This window comes from Nomascus leucogenys, chromosome 13 (genome assembly GCF_006542625.1).
Source record: "Nomascus leucogenys isolate Asia chromosome 13, Asia_NLE_v1, whole genome shotgun sequence".
In the NCBI taxonomy this organism is placed as follows: Eukaryota; Metazoa; Chordata; class Mammalia; order Primates; family Hylobatidae; genus Nomascus; species Nomascus leucogenys.
In genome coordinates, this window is record NC_044393.1 from 92,811,588 (window position 1) to 92,821,057 (window position 9,470).

Genomic DNA, 9,470 nt, shown 5'->3' on the forward strand with positions numbered 1-9,470 from the left:
CACCTCCTCCAAGAACCTTACTCACTAGCAACCCCTCTTCCCACCCGAGCCACACAGCTGTCCTATCATCTCTTCTCTGAACTCAAAGAAGCAGGAATCTTGTGTCATTCATCATTGTGTCCCTAGAATCTAGCGTAGCACCTGGGATATAGTTGATGCTCAAGTAACATTGTTAAGCTAAGCTGAACTGAATCAAGGGGGTTTTGTGCGTCCTACAAGAGAGAAAAAGACAAAACATTTTTCTGGGGCCATGTACAGGTATTTTTCTTATACGATTCTAAATGTCTTGAAAATTTCCTTAAGAGAAGCATCCAGAAGGTCACACAAGCTGTTTCTAACTGACTCCACAAAGACTCAGCTATGAGTTTTTTGCTTTAGAAAGACTGCAATCATAACACGGGCTCAACAGATCTAGAGGCTTTTTAAGGCATCAGCAAACATGTAGCATGCCATGAAAGCAGCAGGTGAGTTTATTGAGGGAGAGAAGCCAGAGTGTCAGCTTCTCAAACTCAAGATGTTAAAAACTCATCATTTTTTGATTCCTTCATCACTCACAAAAACAAAATAAACTCCAGTTTTCTCCAAGGTATCCAGTTTATTGCTCGTTCCCATTTTCCTTGCCCTCCACTTCAATTTATCTTCCCTACATTTTTTGATGCTGTGTGTCCTCCATCACCGTGTCCATCATCCACCTTTACGCCACCATCATCTCACGTGAACGTGCTGTCACATCCCTTCAACCTGCAGTCCTGTTTCTTTCCTATCATTCTCATCAAATAGCCTCACCACCAGCAGACATATCTTTCTAGAACACAGGTCTGATAATGAGTCTATGTGTAAATAAGTCTTCAGTGTTTTCCCCATTATCTACTGAATGACATCTAGAGACTTGAGTTTGACATTCAATGTCCTCTACTATCCTCCACTATTTGCTTTTTTATGCGACTAAGCAAATTGAGCCCATAACCCAAAACTCATCTAAAATACCCCAATTTCCATGAATATCAGTGATGATTTCTGCAACTAAAGGTCGTATCTGCACCCTCTGAATGTTCTCACTTTTAAGTTTTATTATGGTTTTAAGCCCTTTTGTTTCCTTTTTCTTTAACAACATCCATACATGATTTATCATTGTGTATCCTCAAACAACTATCCTATTTTTTGTGTATACAGAGTAAGCCATCTGTAAATATTTGTTAAATAAAGCATTTGGGGCTAATTTCACAAACATTACTCCAAATAATATTTTTTGAGGATACACATTAAATTATTTATAGTCAAATAACTGTCCAATTGAAAAACTCTGTGGTTCTCTATAATTATTTAGCTTTATTGTGATATAATTGATATGTGAAATTTACATAGTATATCTCAATAAAGCTAAAAATGTTAGATAATCAGAGTTTTTCTGCAATGTACAATTTAGAAAATGTACACAATGTACAACTAAAGATAAAATGTGCAATTTAATGTACACATTTCGTTGAGCTTTGACATATGCATACACCAATTATAGCATCCTTTACGAGGTATCTAAAGTAGTAAAAGTCATAGAAACAGAGACGAGAGTGGTGGTTTTAGGGGCGGGGTGAAGAGGGAAATAGGGAGTTGTTGCTTAAATGGTTAATCTTAGGTATCGACCAGGCAGGATTATGGAATACCTAGAGAAATGGTAAAGCACTGTTTCTGGGGTGTCTCTAAGGATGTTTCCAGAGGACACTAGCGTGCGAGTCAGTGGACTGAGTGGGGAAGATCTGCCTTTAATGTGGGTAGGCACCATGCAATCTGCTAAGGGCCAATTTGATAGAATAAAGAGGGAGAAAAGGATCGTCCTCTCTCTCTCTTTCCTAGAGCTGGGACACTCTCCGCACCCTGCCCTTCAACATCAAAACTCCATGCACTCTGGCCTGGGACCCTGAGACTGCAGCACTTACACCAGCGCCCCCTGGACCCCCAGATTCTCAGGCCTTCAGACTTGAACTAAAGATTAAACCTTCTGCTTCCCTGGTTCTAAAGTTTTTGGACTTAGACTGAGCCACAGTGCTGGCATCCCAGCAAGTCTCCAGCTTGATGGCTTGTTACCATACTCCTCAGCCTCCACAATTGTGTGAGCCAATTCTCCTAACAAATCCCCTCTCAAATTATCTATCTATCTATCATCTATCTATCTATCTATTTATCTATCTATCTATCTATCTATCTATCTATCTATCTATCTATCTATCATCTATCTATCTATCTATCACCTATCTATCTATCCTCACACATATCCTATTGGTTCTGTCTCTTTGGAGAACCGTAACACATGGGCATAAAGTTTCAGTTACGCAAGATGAATATGACATAGAGATCTGCTGTACACAATACAATATTGTGCACTTTAAAATATGTTAAAAGGACAGATCTCATGTTAAGTGGTCTTACAAAAAAGCATACACTCAAAAGAATACAAGTACGTTTTTCGAGGTAATAAGATATGTTTACTTCCTTGATTGGTTTGATGGTATCACGGTTGAATGTATATGTCTCTAATGTATTTTTCCAATTATAACTGTTGTACATAACAGGCTACCTGTCCTGATTATTCATCTCTGCCACTCACTTAAAAACATTATCAATTTTCTTGAAACATAATAATGCATCTCATGCTGTAGCTATTAGTTTATGTTCAGCTATACCAACAGTAGACTGTTGTATAGTATCAGAAAATAATATGTGTATTTTGTCTTATGTACATGATAAATAATTAGTCCAGGACAAATAAAATAGTGCAGTGACCTTCTGGGGAAAAATATTATCAATTTTCTCTAGTAGTCTTTGTTTGGTGTTAGTACCATCTAGTGGGAAATGTGAATAGTGTTCAAGAATTAAATCGGCATTGGAGAGTTAGTATTGAGACAGGCCTTGAACATTCACCTGGTCCAATATTCTCTATTATTCAAAGGAGTAAACTGAGATTTAGAAACTTCAAGAATTTTCTCAAGATTTAGGTAAGGCTGAGCACCTATTATGTGAAATAAACTGTTAGGTGAAATGCAAAGAATTGTGTTTACCACCAACATGGAGACATAAGATATTAATAAGTAAAATGTGATGATAAAATATTTGAATTATTCAATATCAGTAAAAAACTGCTAATAAAATGAACACAAATTTCTATAAGAACTCAGAAGACTAAGAAAAACGTGCTAAAAGTGCAATGAATAAAAATGCAGTTTTAGAAGAAGTGTAATTTGTGTTAAATCTTGAAAGCTGTGTAGGATTTGGATAGCTAGAGAAGCAAGGAAGGAATATTTAATGCAATGGAAAGGACAGAAAAAGGAGATATTCAAGGAACAAAGAGAAAAAGAGTAAGAGGAGAAAGTAAGAAGGAATTAACGAATTTAAGTGAAATGGGTATGAGTAAATCAATTTGGTATGAGAAGATAAAGAATAAATCACAAACTCTAATCACTAAATTGGGACAGTGTAATGAAGGACTTTTGTAATTCAATGGCACAAAGCTTGGAATTGGTAATTCAAGTTCTTAAAGTAGCAGCGATTACAATTTCAAATTATAACTATATATCAATAATTTTTTAAAAGGCAAATATCTTAATGGTTTATGAAAGAGTACTTCTGCCTTGAAATAAGATTTCCACTAAAGGATCACACATTGATTCAAAAGGTGTTATATTTCAGATAACTTAAAGGGAAGTGAAAATGATGTGCTTTGGAAAATTGTGTTGGATGATTCATAAAGTAGCTCTGATGACAAAGACACTTAAGGTCAAAGACGCAGGTGAAAAGTTAGAATGAAATTGTGGCATGAAGTCCAGCTGAAAAAGGATTCTGACTAAATCATTCAACTTTATTAGGTATTACATGTGACTTAAGTGTGGAATAAAACGAATAAATGAAATAAAAACGTGAAAAGAAGTGTGGTAATAACTGCTGCTTATTGCTTTTTTGGCATTATTGGGATTGTGCTTTACTTTGTCTTGGTTACTTTTGATATGTTCTGTATTCCTCACATTTTTATAACGTATGTTTTTTGTATAAACAGAAAAATACATTTTTCAGAACTGAATAAACGAAGATTTTTGCATTTAATTTTTCTTTAAAAGTTATACATTGACATGATTTAACATTCTGAGGAGTATATAGTGAAGAAGTTTTTCTTGCTTGCCCACGTCTTGGGAATGGATCTTGACTCCTGGGAGACACAGTGTAAAGGGAAAGCCATAAATCCAATATTATTATTTTTCTAGCACATTTATTGGTTTCGGTATATTTATTGGGTAATCAAACTTTGCCTTACTGATTTGTGATGTCGTAATCATCATAAACAAAATTTCAATATATATTGAAAATTATGTGTTTTATAATTCAATATATATTGAAAATATGGGCTTTACTTAAAATCTTTTTATTCTGATCCATCGACGTGTCTCTCTAACCACGCACCAGTAACAGACTTCAAATCACTCTGATTTTATAATGTTTGAAAATACAAAAGACCAGGCTTCCTCATGACTCTTCTCTTATAGAAGTGTCCTGCTGTTCATTCTTTTTTCTTTTCCATATGATTTCAGCATCATCCTGTCTACAGTTAAAACAAATCCGGTTGCGACTTTCACTGGGTTTGCATTATAATTATTGAATTGCTTAGGGGAAATTGGCATATTTATGATGTTCAGTCTTATTCAAGAACATGGTCAAGTTTGTTGCATCAGTAAGCACTGTTACAAAGCTTGTTTCAGATAGTATTTCATGTTTTGTTAAATTTTGGAAATTTAATTTTCTTATTTTATTAGTAATTTGATTTTTTTGAATTGTGTTTAGAAAATAATGCAGGTATTCATTTTAGTTTTGGAAATTAGGTTTATTTTAGGCTTGATATGTGGCCCTTCCTTCCTTCCTTCCTTCCTCTTTTCCTTCTTTTCTTTCTTTCTCTTTCCTTATGAGTTCTCTACTGGCATTTAAAAAGAAGGTTCGGCAGGGCGCGGTGGCTCATGCCTATAATCCCAGCACTTTCGGAGGCCGAGGCGGGTGGATCACCTGGGGTCAGAAGTTCAACACCAGGCTGGTCAACTTGGTGAAACCCCGTCTCTACTGAATATACAAAAATTAGCCTGGCGTGGTGGCAGGCGCCTGTAATCCCAGCTACTCAGGAGGCTGAAGCAGGAGAATTGCTTGAACCCAGGAGGTGGAGGTTGCAGTGAGCCAAGATCACGCCATTGTGCTCCAGCCTGGGCAAAAAGAGCGAAACTTCGTCTCAAAAAAAAAGAAGAAGGTTCATTGTCTGTTTTCAGGTTTCAGAGACTATGAAATATTAATTATATCTATTTTGTTAATTATGCTATTTAGACCTCTATGTTTTATTTTTTTCCCATAATCTGATACAGAGTGAAAAAAGTTGAATTCCTCACTCCTGCCAGTTCTATGTTCCTATTTCTTCTTAAGTCACTTCTAGATTTTGCTTTATAAAGGTTGACTTTATTTCATTTGAAGTTTATGTTGTTATAACTATAATATCTGCTGTGTTAATTATATTATTTGGTCTTATTACATGCTCTTATATGACTTATTAACTTTTTTGTCTGATATTAAGATTACAATTCATGCTTTACTCTGATGTTAAGATTACAATTCATAATTTTACTGTTTAAAAGTGTAATACTAAAGTATTGTATAGTATCCCTAAGTACAAGAAAGCTGTAATGTGCTTTTACAGAGAAAATATAGGTGTTAAATAACCTTTGGTACACCATGAGTTCAATGTTAACAAATCAACAATATAGTACTTCCAAAAACAGAAACAGAAAAAAAGAAAAAGTATGCCACTACTCATACTTTCCTTTTTAAATATTGTAAATCTCTTTGCTTTAACTCTGTTTCTTGTGAACAGAGTAAAATTGAACTTTGTTATTTATATCCAAACTCTAAGTTATTTTAATAAATGAATTTGTCTATTTACGTTATAACCGAAAAGTTTATTTTAGGATAGAACATTGGATTTTATGTTAAGCTTGGTGGATTTGTAGCTTTAAAAAAACTATGTTGTATGTTTTATTTTTTGTGTCATTCTAACATTGAAGATTCAAGATCATTCTAACTTAAGATTTAAGTTTCATTCTGGAGGTTATGTTTTAGATCTGTAATTTTGTGCAATATCCTTAATCTTCTGTTTCTTTCATTGAATTAATTACTTCCCACATGAAGGTAATTACCTGTTATGGACAATAATGGAATTTGTCTATGTACTCTTTATTCTGCCTTCCTGTCTCTCCTCTCTCATCTGATTTTAGTTGGGCATATTACCATTCTTAGTATTTATTCTTATCAATTAAATGTACTTGTATCTGTTTTACCTGATTTGCCAGATTTAAGTGAAATACTTTTGCTCTCAGATATTAAAGATGAGGAAGTAAGCATTACACAATCTCCTATCTTCTTTTCTTCCATTTTTTGTCATTTGTATTTATTTCTATATTTTCAAGTCATGTTTTTGGCATTTGCATTCTGCCCTGCCAGCTAAGTCCTCATATTTACTTTCATCACAGTCTTACAAATAAAAAGATTCAATGCTCACTGCCACTTCTGTCACTGATTTTCTGGGACTGATATTCTTTGGTTTCTGTTATGTTCTATACTATTTGTGTATTTTCATTTGTACAAACATTTGGCTGGGTATAAAACTTGGGTGATACTTTCTTTCCTGGAGGATTTTTGTGAATGTTGTTTCACCAACTTTAGCTAAGCAATTGGGTATTGCTATGAAAATGTTCAAGTCTAGACTGACTCTATAAGTAGCTTTACTTTTGCCTAGCTAACCACATGAGTCTCTCTTTCTATTTTAAATTTAGTAACATTACTAGGATGTATCATTATACTTCCATTCTGCGTCAATTTCCCAAGGACATAGTTTGCCTTTTCAATTTCTAGGTTCATGTCTAATTTTTACTTCAGAAGAATATTCTTGAATTATAACTTAAACTACTTTTACTTTATGACTTAAATTTTCTAGAAAATGAACATATCAGCACTCTTACACCTACCTTCCACATTTTTCATGTTCCTGCTGTCAATCTAAGAAAAAAAGACACCAGAGAAGATCATCTCCCAACAAAACAAATGTATTTGGGAGTAAATAAAGAGAATTATAATCTGGGATGTACTATGGCAAATACAGTGAGGGAAGAGTAAAGGAAAATTTTTATTGCCAATTGTTGAAGTTTACATAAACTGCTCAGAAACAGAGTTCATTGGATCCGTTGGCTCGAAGCCAGAGATATTGGTTCATTGGTGGAGGTGCTATTACTGGGCGAGTGTTAGGGGAACATCTTATCGGAATTGCTGCAATCCTAAAGAATGCTTAGTGATAAACCTTATCATAAAAATATGTGTGTATGTGAGAAACATGCAAGAATTTCTTGTGGGGTTATTTTTTAAAGTCCTTTAGACTGTGTGTGTGTGTGTGTGTGTGTGAGTATCTCAGACAAGTATGCATGAGTTCCTTTCCTTCATGCTCTCCTGACCCCGATTTTTGTGTGTTTGACTAGTTACTTCATTCTGGTATTGGCAGCTTTCACATTTCCCCATTCTGATCAAGATCTTTCTCCAAAAGCATGCTAATTCATTTTAATTCTCTATTTCAATTTGGGTATACTTGCTTTTATTATTTATATGCTCAATATTCCTTTGTGTGTTTCCAGCAATGACTCTATTCTCCTTATAACTGTTCCAATTTCAACTTTATTTCTGAAGTATTTCTGTATAAAATTTCATTTCTACTTTAAACTTTATGTGATCATACTTTATTTCTTTTTTTATTATACTTTAAGTTTTAGGGTACATGTGCACAACGTGCAGGTTAGTTACATATGTATACATGTGCCATGTTGGTATTTATTTCTACTACATCAAGATATTTCAGTATTTATGAGTCTCTGCAAAGTCTTGAGTCTCTGAAAGCTCTTCTTATTTTGTAAAGAAAAGGGCTTCCTTTCAGAACTGTTTGCCTACCACTTCATCTGTATTGTAAAACAAACTTCTCTTGTGAATTTTTTTAATCAGCCATTGAATTTTCCAGTTTTTTCCTTGTAGAGTATTTTGTAGATACAGATATTCTCATTATTTACAGATTCCATGTTTGTAAATATGCCTACTTGCTAAAATGTGTTTGTAGCCCCAAATCAATACTCAGGCTACTTTTGCGGTTATTCAAGGACATGTCCAGTATGGCAAACATTTGAGTCCCCAGATGTGCATGTTTCCGGCTGAGATCAAACAGGACGACGCTCTGTCTTCTTGGTTCAGCTCTCAGACTGTAAACTAGTGTTCTTTCTGCGGGCTACCCCGCTGCCACGTTTTCCATGTTCTTGTGCTTTTTGTTGGTAATTTTACTGTTTAAAATGGCCCTCAAGTGTAATTTTTTTTTTTTTTTTTGAGACGGAGTCTCGCTCTGTCGCCCAGGCTGGAGTGCAGTGGCGCAATGTCGGCTCACTGCAAGCTCTGCCTCCCGGGTTCACACCATTCTCCTGCCTCAGCCTCTCCAAGTGTAATATTAAAGTGTTGTACAGTGTTCCTAAGCACAAGAAAGCTGTAATGTGACTTTACAGAGAAAATAAATGTGTTAAATAACCTCTGGTACCGATTCAATGTTAACAAATCAACAATACAGTACTTCCAGAAAAAAATAAAGAGAAAATTTACCAATCTGTATGTGACAGTACTCAAGAAAGCGCTAAAGTAGCAACTATAGTGTGCTATGAAGCTATGGCAGAGATGAGTGACTAAATGTGTGCATGCATAAAATAACAACTAATAAAAAGAAAACCAATAACAGTCACAACAGCAAAACCACAGTGGGCAGCACAATTGTGAGGCTGAAAGCCAAAGGAATTTACGATCATATTATCTAAGATCAAGAAAATGTTAAACCCTTCTCAGCTAGTGCTGGCTGGGTCACATGTTACCTAAGGAAATACAGCATGGAAAATGTTAAACTTGCAGGAAAGATAGGTTCTGCAGGTAAGAAACCTGGAGAAGAATTTTTAAAATAAAGGCTAAGTGTTATACAGAAAAAGGATTATGTGAACGAGTTGTTTTTCAACACTGATGAAACCAGCTTGTTTTACAAGGATATTGGCAAAGGAACTCATATAATGTGAATGCAAATTGTATTTAAGTTCATGAAATGCTGCTACCAAAGGTTTGCAGGACTGTAACCCTGTATTTATTTCCCCTGGGAGCAATAGCTGAGGTTTTGTTAATTCAGTATTCATGGTGATTGTATAGAACATAACCCCTGTAAATAAGAATTACATTATTCTGGTTTTCTTTATTTTTAAAGCAGATGACTTTATTTCCCAGACAAGCATGTTTCCAGGGATTTATATAATGGAAGAGCCAAAACCAACAGAACATTTCCTTATGATGCAGGGTTTTCAGTGTGTTTGAGCTTTACTTTCTCACAGCCAGGGAGA